Here is a 15,179-nt window from a genome sequence, read left to right on the forward strand (position 1 = left end):
AATATTTAAATAAAATAGGTATTTTCTAGTGTTTGTGATTAACTAATTTTGCTTTCACTATTCTTATCATCCTACAGCGTGAAAGTTCTGTTGGTGATGTTGTTGTCCGTGTTAATATTTCTCGATATTTATATTTCAAAAAAAAAATTTAATTTTATGACGGATTAGCGTCGGAAATTATCAGTCGCTAATATTTGGTTTAGCGACAAAATGTAATCCCTCCCTATTTCGTCACTAAAATAGCGACATATTAGCGTCGGATATGTATCTGTCGCAAAACCAAGTTTGTGCTTATTTAGCGACGGATCATGGCCGTCACTAATCCATCGATAAATAGCGATGAAAGTAGCGACAAAACTGGTTTGTCGCTAATTAGCAACCAGGAAATTGCGATGGATGTTGTCCATCACTAATTCATCGTAAATCTGCCGCTAAACATGTTAAGCGATGGATTTGCAATGGATTAGCGATGGACAACGTCTGACGCTAATCCGCATTTTTCTTGTAGTGTCCACCATCACCCACATCTCAAAAAATGGCACCGGCCACCACCACCTCAAGATTGTTTCCCACCACTACTACCCACCATCAACTACCTCTCAGAAAACTAAACTGGAAAAGCTCCACCACTACCCTCTCCTCCTCTCTCTTGTTTTTTCAAGATTTTTCATTTTCTTTTTCTCGTGCTACCCAAACAACTGAAATTTTTTATTTTAGAAAAATTATCTTATCCAAACTTCTCATAGATTTTTTTTTCTATGAATGTTTTTCTTGCTTCCAAAATATACCCTTAGTTTCCCTAGAATAAATTCTCTCAGAAAAAAAATTGCTTAGTTGCTCTATAGGAACCCGGATATCCAGATCCATTATACACTTAGGTGTCATGCATGTAGAAAACTTGAAAAATGTGGCGACACCTAAAAGGGAAAAAACAAAAAAAAATCTAAGATTTAGACATGGCTTGGTAAGAGTATTGCCACTTGGATCAAGTGGCCCACCACCCTCAGACCCACTTGAAGAACCCCTCTTTTAGGGTTTTGAACCTTTGCTATTTGCTGCAAACAAAACATCTCAAAACCTTGAAATCAGCTAACACTACAACAAAGCAGTAGATTAGCGACGACCACATTCCGTCGCTAATCCGTCGCTAACATGGTTAGCGACGAATTAGCGACAACGAGGCGACAGCATGCTTACGTCGCGAATATTTCGACGCTAACTGGCAACGGAATTATTCTGTCGCCAGGTCCGTCGCTAATTGCGACGGAATAACGAGCGCTATATTCTGTCGCCAATCCGCCGGTACTAAACGGCAACCACGGCTTGACGACGGATTTACTTCTGTCGCTATGCCGTCGCTAGATTAATATGAATAGCGACGGATGGTTCCGTCGCAAACACGAAAAAAAATTAAAAAAAAAATTATTTGAAAATTAATTACCGAGAACTGTACAATTTCTATTTCCTGTACAATTTATATTTCCTGTAAATAAAAAAAAAACACACAAAAAAATTCATATAACAAGAATCTACAACAATTAATCGTTCCACCTTAAAATTAAGAAGTTTAATTATTTACAATTCAACAATTACAATTAGGAAAAATAAAAAAATAGAACTTCTTCAACACAGTCCTCTAATCATCGCCAAGATTTTGTGCGTCTTCTTGTTCATTGTCTTTATCTGTCCCTTCAACTCCACTACCCTGATTATCGCTAGCAGCCTACACAAGAAAAGAACAGTCAGTATTGATAAACAAAATATAATGAAATAAATTACACACTATATGTGATTCTATCATGTGCTCATGTGTGATCTAAGGCAATAAAAAAACTCTATATGTGATTCTATCATGCTCATATGTGTGCTAAGGCAGTCAAAAAATTGAATATGTGATTATAGCATGTTCATATGTGTTCTAAGGCATCTAAAAAAACTCTATATGTGATTCTACCATGCTCAGATGTGCTTTAAGGCAGGCAAAAAACTATATATGTGATTCGATCATGCTCGTATGTGTGCTAAGGCAGTAAAAAAATTGAATATGTGAATATAGCATGCTCATATGTGCTCTAAGGCAGGCAAAGCAAAAAATTTTATATGTGATTCTATCATAAATGATATATAACATGTTCATATGTGTTCTAAGGCAGTAAAAAAACTCTATATGTTATTATAGCATGCTCATATGTGTGCTAAGGCAGTCAAAAAACTGAATATGTGATTATAATATGCTCATATGTGTTCTTAGGCAGTCAAAAAATTGAATATGTGATTATAGCATGCTCATATGTGTTCTAATGCAGTCAAAAAAACTTTATATGTGATTCTATCATGCTCATATGTGCTCTAAGGCAGACAAAAAGTTATATATATATATATATATATATATATATATGATTCTATCATGCTCATATGTGTGCTAAGGCAGTCAAAAAATTAAATATGTGATTATAGCATGTTCATATGTGTTCTAAGGCATCTAAAAAAACTCTATATGTGATTCTACCATGCTCAGATGTGCTTTAAGGCAGGCAAAAAACTATATATGTGATTCGATCATGCTCGTATGTGTGCTAAGGCAATCAAAAAATTGAATATGTGAATATAGCATGCTCATATGTGCTCTAAGGCAGGCAAAGCAACTTTATATGTGATTATAGCATGCTCATATGTGCTCTAAGGCAGAGAAAAAAACTTTATATGTGATTATAGCATGCTCATATGTGCTCTAATGCAATAAAAAAACTCTATATGTTATTATAGCATGCTCATATGTGCTCTAAGGCAGTCAAAAAACTGAATATATGATTATACCTGAGAGGGACCTGGAATCGAAGATCCCCTATCCTGAACAGCGACCTTGATCTCATTTCGGAGAAAGGGGGCGACGGTGTATTGAAAGTAGTTATTCAGTGATTCATTAATGATCTGGCGTACATCATCACCGGAAAGAATAGTCGGCTGCTTGGAGCTTATGTCGGCGCAAGAAGTCGGTGAGCCGTAACTGGAAGAACCAATAACTGGTGAAGTGTTCATATTACTCTCAAACCCGAACACGCGACCTTTTTTGGGTTCACCTGCTGCAGTCACCCATGCTGTAGGATCAAATGATGGATGCTGAGTAGCGTCATCGCCATATCGCTCTACCATCTGTTGCTCATATGCCTCCTACAAAATAATGTTTAAAGTATTCATTAATAATTAATGATAACATTATGATAACTTGCATATATATTGCAATGATTATTAATAGAATTAATACATACCGTTGTCGTTCTCGCCTTCTCTGATACGAAGACTCCCGTGGTCTTCCGTTTATGTGTTTCTACAAACACATCCTTATATGGTACACTACCTCCTTTTTATGCTTCCTGCGAAGTTAAATGACAAAAGATTTAGTACACAAGTTTGCAACAATACTTATAAAATTAATATTATATATTGATGAGTTACCATTTTTTTTAGGTGGCTCCCAAATGTCTTAGATCCACCTGTGTGTAGATGGGCTTCGGGCATCTTCGATCGATTTTGTGAAGCCTTCGCAGAGCGATTTTTAAATGCATCTCCCGCCCACTTATCGCACATTTCATCCCAGTAATCTCTCCTGATAGTAATAGGACCATGGCCCTTCCACAGTAATGGATCATCTACTACGTCAGGTGCTTTTTTTGCTGCAGTCTTCATAGTGTGCAGCGTGTCTGCAAATTGATTGGCAGCCACCTTCTGTCACACCTTCCTTGCATCATTTTCTTCCACCGTAGTTGCGAAGCGATTCGAAGCCTACAAATATTTTCAGAAAGTTAGTAGACATTGCTTAAATAAATTAAATATGAAACACATTAACTATGAGGAACAACTATATACCATGAATGAGGACCACAATCTGTCTAACACCTCCTTTGGGTACTCTTTCCATTGAGCAACTGGTCCTGGTAGATGTTGAAGAAGTGAATTCCTAATCTCCCGTACTACTTTTTGTGGCTCAAACCTCGTGCTGCACATGAATTGTTACACAGTAAATATCAATATAAAATATTTAAAAGATATGCAATAATTGAAAACAAAATACTTACGGTCGATTATCGATATACACTATTCGAATGAGTCTTCTTGTGCCAGCCTGAGAAGACCCTGTTTCCTGTGTTGGCTGTTGACTTGTGTGATCAACTGGTGTAGGTGGGTCGTGTACAGGCGCAACATCATCTGTAAAAAAATACATTAAAAATTCTCAGAATGTGCATTTGAACTAATCAAGCATCTAATTAGTTATATGATATACCTATCACAGGAGCCCGTGAAGATGAAGGCTGAGCCTGGCTACTACTGGATGAGCGACCACTATAACCTCCACGAACCATATTCTAACAAATAACATATGTCATACAATACATTCAAATAATTCACATCAAGTATTACAATGCATTCAGGTCATTCACATCAAGCATTGCAATGCATTCAAATAATTCAAATCATTGACATCAAGTATTGCACTAATTCAAATCATTCGTTAATTGCATAAATTATAATACATTCAGATAATTGAAATCATTCACATCAAGTATTACAATGCATTCGAATCATTCGTATCAAGTATTACAATACATTCAAATAAAATTTTTAATCATTCACACCAAGTATTGTAATACAACTCACATCAAGTATTATAATGCATTTAAATAGAGGTTTGTAGTATAAGATTTTGCTCACTAGCTTGAGAATTCTTCCTCGTCACTAGTTTGACTTTCTTCTTCTTCTTCTTCTTTGTTTGCCCATCCACTTGGTACATCATTTGGATCACATTCCTCTATGAATGTTTCATCGGCCAATGGAGATATGACATGCATATCATGCAATATATGATGTCATACAATCACAAGAATTATGATGCATGTATTGATAACTTAATATTTTCATGTGCAAACTATTCATGACACGATACATTCATTTGAAGCATGCTTTCAGTATACAATTTCACATGGAAGACATAATCAAATTGAAAGTAACTACATGTAAGCATGGATACAATCACATCAAACATTGCAATACATCGAAATAATTCATATCAAACAAATGTCAAACATGTACCTGCAGCAAACACACTTCAATATCCCACTAACTACTACCATGCATAGCATGGACTCCGTACTCCAAAAATAAGAACACTTCCATATTCATACATTAAAATCATGCTCAACATGATCTCCGAACTCCAACAAAGCAGTCCTAGATATCAACAACTAAGTGAGTGTGTGAACAATAAAGTGTTACATTCAATAAATTAAATAACATGTGATGTGCTTGCATCACTTACTCACCACGGGTATTTACCCGATTTGCATTGTTTTTGTCACTTAATTACCACGGGTGGCGGGGCACAAGCGAGTTCCGTTGAGAAATCTACAAAAAACACTGTGTTAAAATGAATATTGAAGTTAATTAGGGAAACACAAACACTTATGCAATGCAAAAAACAACTAAACTGTTGATGATATATCTAATGATGAAATGCGATGAAATAAAGTGAAAAAGAAGCATTGAACATCATGGAAAAAATGAATTAAGAAGAAGCAATTCACATGTGGAGGGATTGTGATTTCTACCCTGACATAGCAATTGATACCTTATCGCATAGGTCTCTTATAAAAATCAGCAGTGACAAGGATGAGTTTGAAATGCATGACCAAATTATATAGAATTATAGAAAAGTCCTTATTTCTAACTTGTGTTTTAATGTTCTGATATCCAAGATATATTTAACTTGAAAGCAAAGTTACAATATTAGCAAATTGATGTGGTTTCTGATCCTCGATTTCAAATACCTACTCTATCTGATTTGTATCAAAAGTTGGTTACAAGTGGAAAGTCAGAAAGTTATGTCATACTAACTAGATTATTTTATTTTGTATTGACATTACTAGTTTCTATAATCACTATAGAATGAGCATTTTCAGTGATGAAGCATGTAAGATGAAAATTCGTAACAAAATGGACGACGATTTTCTTGCTGACTATATGACATTCTACATCGAACGAGAATATACTATGACTTTAGTTATAGATGACTTTTATGAAAAAAAAAACAGCGTAACCAGGAAGAATAGAATTCCTATCCTTTTCGATAGGAGTTTAGAAACCAGGAATTTGGGTAATTAAAGATTGGAAAACAAATTTCAAATAATGAATCAATAATATCCCAATCACACATAGTCATGGAATGGCATTTCTAGTACCGAAATCTTATGCAATCCAAAACCTCTAAATCTGCAACTATTGTTTTGAAAGAAAAATATAACAAACTTTTTTGAAAGTTCCTTGATCACTTTCACATTGCACACATGGCAGAACCATGATGCTCAGCACATCACTTGCAGTTAGCAAATTCCACTGATCAAAAAACACCCAAAAGCACTTGAACCGTGTAAATAGGAAAAGCCTAATGCAGATCATATTACTCAATTATGACTTTCTTGGAAGTATGGACTGAAGAAGGTCTACTAGAAATAAAATGACTGGTGGATCAACTTTCTCATCTAGACCATTCAACTCTCTACATGGATATCCACCTGACAAGGAATGCATCGGTCAACCTTTCTTTATAAAATGAAAGTATTCAGAGCAACCCTTAACTAGAGAAGAGAAACAATTTATCCTGAATGGTATTTGCTCATAGATGTGAGAAGACAAAACCAAATTTGTGAAATGATCGCCTGACTAACTTTTAATCACCTAAACCGGACAAAACCATCAGAATGGATAAACACAACAAGGTCATCAGAAAAGAGGTGGAACAAAGAGGCAAGAACAGGACAGGGTTTCTCACAGCAGGAAAGGAAAGGAATGGGTCATTGGATTTCGTACAGTTGGAGATAGGCACACAACTAGGTACTAATAGCTGAAAGAAATTGCTTTGATTTGAAAAATTACGGCAAGAAACGTGAACGCGCTTACCTCTATCAATGGCTCTAGTCGTGGCCTTTTAATTCCCACCTTCCTCCAAAACTCGTCTTCAATACCCACAAAAAACTAACGCTTTCTTCAATTACCACCACAAAATCGCAGGCCGTCCCTTCCTGAAAAAAATCAAGACATTTAGGGATTAAAAACGATGAAATATCTTAAAATCTTTCTCTTAAGGAGAAATCTCCAGAAAAAATCACAAGGATATTCTAGTTGTTTCAAGTACTGCTCTCCGAAAAAGGGACAAGGAAGAAAAATCTATGAAGAAAATAGTCAGGCCTGAGTATGCAGATGAGGAATCGGAGGCTGCAGATGAGGAATCGGAGGAAGAAGAAGAAGAAGAAGAAGATGCAAGTGATTACCTGCGCGTCGCCGGGCGGTGGCGGGAGGCTGACGGGGAGCGGCAGCTGGCGAGCGGTGGACGGCTGGCAAGCGGCGGCGGCCGGGCGGTGGCGAGAGCCGACGGGCGGCGGGAGGGAGAGGGCGGCGGGCGGGAGCAAGACAGCGAAACAGGAAAAAGAGAAAGAGGGATGGGATTAGGGATTTACGCGACATTTAGCGACGGCTTAGCGACGGAAAAATTCCGTCGCTAAGCCGTCGTAAATCAAAATACCAAAAAAGCGACGGAATATATTCTGTCGCTATGCCGTCGCTAATTAGCGACGGATTAGCGACGATAGAGTTCCCTCTCTAAATCCATCGCTAAAATGGTGTTCTTGTAATAAAAATTAGCGACAAAAAATTGCAGTCGCTAATCCGTCGCTAAGTAGCGATAGATTAACGATAAAAGTTGTTTCCTCGCTAATCCGTCGCGAATTAGCGACAGATTGTATCTCTAGCTAATTTGTCGCTAATTAGCGACGGAAAAAATCCGTCGCAAATTTCCGTCGCTAATTAACAATTTTCTTGTAGTGTAAATTTGTTCAACCGAGGCTCTGTTTGGGAGCTTTGAATGAAAGGTGCATTGCAGTTTCTCCAACACCTTTTGTTGTTTGAGACATTGGCATTGCCAAAGCACTCCAGTGGCGATCAAATAGCAACTTCAACACTACATTTCAACCCCAGTCGGTGTTGGGAGGAAGATGAGGATTTCTAAAATCCGCCAGTCTCTCGCATTTGGACTGGGAGGGAAAAAGGGAAGGGGATTTAGCAAGTCAAATCCCTTCCAGTCTATAGATTTCAATTACATTCCCTTCATTGTTTTTCCCATCACCCTTCCAACACCAGCTTTAATTTAGACAAAGTCTAATAAGAATGATGCATTTGGCAATGTTTCTATCCCAATGTAAAGTTTTCGAATGGGGATGCAAATGGATCGGATTCAGGATAGAGGTTTTGCAATTTTTGGATGTGCTTTTAGCTAGACTCAACGACTGCATAAAACCAGTCCACTAAAGGTCTTAGCCATGCAGGCGGTTCACACCAACGTACCGCCTAACACGGACCGGTTTGCCTTGGACACGAAAGTCATGACTTCAAGAGTTCTCACTCACACACACTCTCTCTCTCTCTCTCTCTCTCTCACACACACACACACACACATATTTGGACTCTTCACATTAAGAGGCTGGGTTAAGGGGGGTGCACCCACAGTTTCTCAAGGACTACCATGTGAGGAGGACCAACTTGCTGAATGGGCCCCACCCACCTTCACAGCTTGCCCCTAATTAAAAAACAGAAGCCAATATATATTAAATATCGAACTTTATATATATATATATATATATGGACACTCCCAATGCCATATCTGTACGTACATTTCTTCCTCACTTGGATTGTTCGTCACCCTCATATCCATTTCTGGCAACCACGTCAATGGAAAGCAATGCGTGTGCAGAAGAAATGATCAGATGCCCTAGGGAAGCCACCGAACCGTCCGACTCGGTCGCTGGTCTTGAAAGAATCGGTAGTGGAATCACCTCCGAGTCGGCTGAGTATTGTCCCTCAACCAGGAAGCTTCCATCCTCCCGCTACAAGGGAGTGGTTCCACAGCCTAATGGCAGATGGGGAGCGCATATTTACGAGAAGCACCAGCGCATCTGGCTCGGCACGTTCCGAACCGAGACAGAGGCCGCGAAGACCTACGACACAGCTGCCCTCAAGTTCAGAGGCAAGGATGCAATGACCAACTTCCGGGAGGACATATCGGCTGACGACGAGCTCGAGGCACGGTTCCTCGACTCACACTCGAAGGTGGAGATCGTCGACATGCTCCGGAAGAGTACTTACCACGACGAGCTCTTGATGGCGAAGCGGAACCGTATCGGAGTTGTGATGCCCCTGCGAGCGATGCGAGATGCTGTTTTGAGGCTTAGGGAGAGGGAAGAGCTGTTCGAGAAGGTGCTTACTCCTAGTGATGTAGGGAAATTGAACCGGCTCGTGGTGCCGAAGCAGCACGCCGAGAAGCACTTCCCTGTCACCGGCAGGAGATGCGAGGCCATGCTGTTGAACTTTGAGGATGAGGGAGGGAGGGTATGGAGGTTCAGCTACAGTTTCTGGAGCAGCAGCCACAGCTATGTGCTAACAAAAGGGTGGTGCAGGTTCGTGAAGGAGAAAGGCCTAAAGGCTGGGGATATGGTGACCTTTGCTAGGTCCACTGGTCCGGAGAGGCTCAATTTCATAGGCTGGAAGCATGACATGGTTCAAGACAAGTCTAACCCACATCCACACTGGGCTCGCTCCATCTGGCAGCCATTGATTGTACGAGAGCAAAGACCAGCCAAGTTGGTTCGACTCTTTGGGGTTGACCTTCTGAAACCACCTGATGTTCTTGGTGGTTGTGGTGATAAGTAGTGCAATTTGGGGTTGGTGAGAGGCGAGGGCTTCAAGAAACAAAGGTGTTTGGCGTTTTTCTTAATGTTATTTTTCTGTTGATATTCGAAACAAGTTGAATGATAGCACAAATTTAGGAACGCTTAATACAGCTCTCTCTCTCTCTCTCTCTCTCTCTCTCTCTCTCTCTCTCTCTCTCTCTCTCTCTCTCTCTCTCTCGTGAGAGGGGAGTGCATTTTCTGTTGATATTGAATTAAGTTGGGTGATTGCAGTATAAACATAGTAAGGATAACACATCCTAGGCCTCTCTCTCTCTCTAGATACACACTCACAGAAATCCTTGGGATTTTCTTGCTTTTATTTTCTGTTGTATTGAATTGAGTTGGGAGAAGAGATGGGATCAGGTGATATTGAAAATCACCATTAATTGTTATCTTCAATATCCATCGCCCACGTGAAGGTAGTACAAATGTAGGAAGGTGATCAGTTATGGGGCCCAAGCAATGATGGAGGGTGATCCAGTGCAACACTCAGGGCCGGCGGGCTTTTTTCAGATTTGAGGCTACCGTCTAGGGCTTTCTATTTTGGAGGGGCTTTCAAATTGTGATGTGGATTTTAGCATAGTAGCTACTTTTGGATACTTTAAAAGCTTTTGATCAGTTCGGTGTGTTTGAAAAGAAACATGGGAATGAGATGTCACTGAAAAGAAACGTGATACCTAAAGGACAAGAGCATTCATCTGGTGGAAATGCTGATTGCCTCCAATGAGAAATGCAATTATGATTCATTAGATGATGAAGATGATGACTTATTTGGTGATTAGCTGATGTTCAATTTCTGATGCAAAGACATTTATTGTGTTTGCTTCAGAGGTGATTTGGTTTACTACTTTTACTCTAAGCAAGCAAGGTATTCATGTTCCCAAAAAGATTATGTGGCTAATCAGTCTTTCTTTCTTTTTGTTTTGGTGGTGTCATCTTGTAATGTGTTTTTCTTGAGACTTTTCTGGTAATTCTGATATGATTGCCATGAATCAAAGGTTACACATTTTGTTTTCACTAACCATGATGCTTTATTCTTTCTGGGTTCATTTTTCTTTGCTGATCATAATTTGATATCTACCATCATCCAGTTGTTTAGAGGTATTTCTATTCAAGTCATAACAAATTTATACTATAACATGATACTCTAAATCAAATAAGATGAACTGCACAAACATTGATGGGACTGAGTGTGTGAAAATTTAAATCAGTGACATCTCATTCTCATGTTTCTTTTCAAACACACCCAACTGATCAAAAGTTTTAAAAATATCCAAAAGGAGATCCAATAAAGGAAAAAACATGCTACGATGTTATTTTTAAATGTGAATTTTAGATATTATTTTTTAAATTATTTTATATTTTTTTGGTGTAGTATGATAAATATATATATATATATATATATATATGAACCCAATTAGTAAATATGGAGGATATTAAGAATTTAAAAAAAAAAAGATGCAACCCTTTTAATAAATAATAGAATTCTTATGTAGGTGAAAAGAATTTAGGGCCTGGACTTCTCTTGAGCCGCCCACACCTGATCTCTCTCTCAAAAGACAAAGTAGATGTACGACATCCATATTTTAGCAAACTCCAACAACAGGTCGAGAAGCCAATCATGTTAACACAACAGGGAGAGGATCATGAAGCCCTGGGAGAGGCATATTTTCACCCACCACTCGATGGGGCCGAAGTTATTCTTGCATGAGTGAACTCTTATATGTTACACAAGCCAATCACATGACAGAATTCTATGGACGCCACAGCTCCAGAATGGAGGACCCACTCATGATGCTGTCATGTGATTGGCTTGTGTCACATAAGGGATCACTTAAGCGATTCCTAAATCCCAACATCATTCTGCCTCCTGTCATGGTGGAAATAGGTCAAATTGGTGCCAGTAGGTTTTACACTTCTTTGCCAGTCTACCAATGCTGCAGCTGTAAACACCCCAAAAGATAAGGTTGGGTCTTTTGAAGGCTATGAGGATTGTCATTTATGATACCATGTTTTCAGAAGTATTCTGTTAGCAACAAAGCCTGAAAAGGTGCAGTATATATGTGCTAATCAAGATTTATACTGAACATGTCAGATTCTTATTCTTCACTTTGTTACCATGTGAATGGTGCCAAGAAACACTATCCTCAGTCTGTCTTTGTCGGGTGCGTGCATGCATGCACATGCACACGATAAAAATTAATGATAGTTGTATCTAGAGATGTAAATGGGTTGGAGAAGATTGGCATTTGATATGAGCTATGTCAAACCTAGTTGAGCATTGTCTAGGCTCAACATTTTTTTGAATTCATAACCCGAAGAAACTGCACCCGGCACGAAGACCTGGCCGAGCTGGCTCAGAATGCCATACCTATGGTCGTCGTGCTGGCTGCATAAAACTCTGAGGCTAGGACCCCTGCCCCCTGGGTCTATGCTATGGCTAGGCTAACTTACAAGTTGCTTAATAGATTGGAAACATATTTACTCTTAGCTCTATACTAGGACAAGGAACCTGCCTAATGACCCCCTCCTTAAATAGTAAAACCCGGGTGAGTGCCTGCCCTAGCCCACAAAGGACACCATTGGGCAAGTCGCCAGTATGATCCGAGGCTGAATTGATTTTGAGTAAGACAGGGTTCGATCCATCGTCTTTCAAAGATTATTGATTCTATGTTTACACACAGAAAAAACAGTTCAAATGGATTTCTGCCTTTATTGATTCAGGATTTACAACTTATCACCATATCCAACTGCTTTCTCTTTCACGTCAGGCAGTTATATAGTAGCCAAACTCGTCCTCTGCAACTCCTCGGGGTTTGCCTTCCTCGGCAAATCGTTATTAATCGGAAAAGAAATCAGCCAACCTCGGAACGCAAATTCCTCAACAAGTTGTGATTAATCGGCACAAGCCTAAAAATCATGCTTAACCGATAAAACAATAAATTATAAATAATTACAAATAAAAGTAAATGAAAGTTTAATTATCTAGCTAATCATGCTCTTAAAATTGATAGCATGATACTATCCTAATTATGTATTAAAATTTTGTCAAAATGTGCTACACTTGCATACATATATAAAAGCAGTCATCCTATAAAATTGATGATAATAACAATGCTGAAATTAATATAGTTTAATAGAATTTTAAAAAACATAGTTATTTTACTTTACTGTTGAAAATATTAAATGAATATTATCTTAGAAAAAAGATAAATATATATATATATAGTAATGCTACGATGCTCTGGAAGTATCTACTCCCACGTACTAGAAATCATGACTGTAGGCTCAACATAGTTTATTTAATACTTTGGATCATGTTTTTTTAACATAAATCTGGTCCAAGTCTGGTTTCACTTGGGTCCGAACCAAACCCCACATGTTGACACTTACTAGCACGAGGGGCTCCGCTTGTCTGGTATGAGCAGCTAGTGCACGTCACCTTGTGTTGGAACGTTACAAGTTCAAACTCCAATGGTAGCGTTGTATAACTGGTAGGCATAGTGACAAATGTTAAAACGGCAAAATCTCGTTTTTCAAAAAACTCATGAGAATTTGAAAAAATTTCATAAATCTCCCATTTTTTTTTTGAAAAAATATCGGCAACAAAAAATAAATTAAAAATCTAAAAATTATTTTTTATAAGAAAATATTATTAAAAATACATTATTTTTTTCACAATAAATAGCCATTTAAAACATAAATATCGTGTTTAAATCATGGTAATTATGTTTTTTCATAATCTCATGATATTTTGAAAATCTCACTAGAAATTGCGATTTTTAAACTTTCAGGCAATTTCTCATGATATTATCACGAGATTTTCACAAATCTTGCGATATTTACCACTATGCTGGTAGGGGTCTGCCTAACCCCAGCTTGCATATATATATTACTTACTAGTCATGTTCAGATTCGAATGCGAGAAAAAAAAAAGGTTAAAAAGGCTGCCATTCAAGAAGTTATCGGATTCATATGATGGCCAGTTTTGGATTTGAATGTAAAACCCTCCTTTCCGAAGAAATCAGAGACAGGTGTTGGCCGATCTTGGATTTGGATATAAAACCCTAAACCAAAGTGGACTCTCGTTACCAAACCCGATTGTATCAGTTTGGAGCCCAATCAGATATCCATGTGATCAATTTCAAACAGCTGAAATTCATAACTTGTAGTCACGTAAATGGGTCGTGTTCGGGTCAAATCTAGGCAGTACCAAGTCTGACCTAATGAGATCTAACCTAATCAAATTCGGATCCAGATTCAGAATCAGATGTGATTAGTTAAAACCGGTCCCAGATCCAACTAACTTAAAATCTGACATTTAACTAAATTCGATCTTAGATTCGGATGCAAAGCTCAATTGAAGGCCCAGGATCATGTGTCAAGCTGAAGGCCCAAGATCGAATCCCTCTGACACATGGAGCGGCTGTTGTTCTGATAGGAGTCCGCCTAACACCAAATTGCCTTTCAAAAAAAAAAAAAAAAGAATCACGGACACACGTTTTGATGGCAGATTATCACCACCTAACTCAGTATATTGTCACTTTTCTTTTCTTGTGTTTGATGTGATAGTGCACATCTATAATTTGAAGGTTGCAACATCATGGTGCCACAATTTATGGACCCAGGTCCATCTATTTTGCCCAACATTGATGAAGTAATACCTAAGAAGCCCGACAACTCATTTTTTCCCGATTTTCACAAATTTCTTAAGTTGAATTATAATAATTAAGATTAAAAAATTCACTAATTATAATAATAAAGAATATGCATCCTAGAAATAAAAATAATAACGAGAAGTTCTTAATGGCATCAACGGAGTTGAAGGGATGTAGGGCAGTTGCGTTTGTTTTGGGTACAAAACTTTACGGGTTCAAATCCTGTCATCGATCCCAGCCTATTACTTAACTTTATGGGCAGTAACATGGGATCAATTGAAATTGAAGATGGCATAATCATTGGTATTATTGAATGCTACCATATGCACATTGGGAAAAGAATATTTATAGATGTATCTCATGTTGTAATAAAGTGAACGTAGTTCAGTTCAGTAGAATGCCGGTCTCTGACATAGTGACAAACGTTTTTATCGGCAATTTTTTGTTTTTAAAAACCTCATGAGAAATTGAAAAAAATCTATAAATCTTGCATTTTTTTTGGCAAAATCTCGGCAATAAAAAAATTAATTAAAAAATATTTTTTATAAGAAAATATTAATAAAAATTATTTCAAGACTCGGGTCGCCGAGATTTGTCACTATTTCAAGACTCGGGTCACGGAGATTTGTCACTATTTCAAGACTCGGTCACGTGCCGCAAGGGTTTAAGGAAAATGTTGAGAGTCTGCCTTCCCCCTTAAACCCTAGCTTTTTGCAATGGCGGAGAACCAGGAGACCCTGAAGAAGCC

The 15,179-nt window shown here is 38.2% G+C and overlaps 1 pseudogene; it reads left to right on the forward strand.

The window, feature by feature from the left end:
• Positions 1-8,775: 8,775 nt before the first annotated feature.
• LOC149837980 (AP2/ERF and B3 domain-containing transcription repressor RAV2 pseudogene) lies at positions 8,776-9,753 on the forward strand (annotated as a pseudogene).
• Positions 9,754-15,179: the final 5,426 nt, after the last annotated feature.

Source organism: Nuphar pumila, chromosome 5, assembly GCF_984573655.1.
Source record: "Nuphar pumila chromosome 5, dmNupPumi1.hap1.1, whole genome shotgun sequence".
NCBI classification, from domain to species: domain Eukaryota; kingdom Viridiplantae; phylum Streptophyta; class Magnoliopsida; order Nymphaeales; family Nymphaeaceae; genus Nuphar; species Nuphar pumila.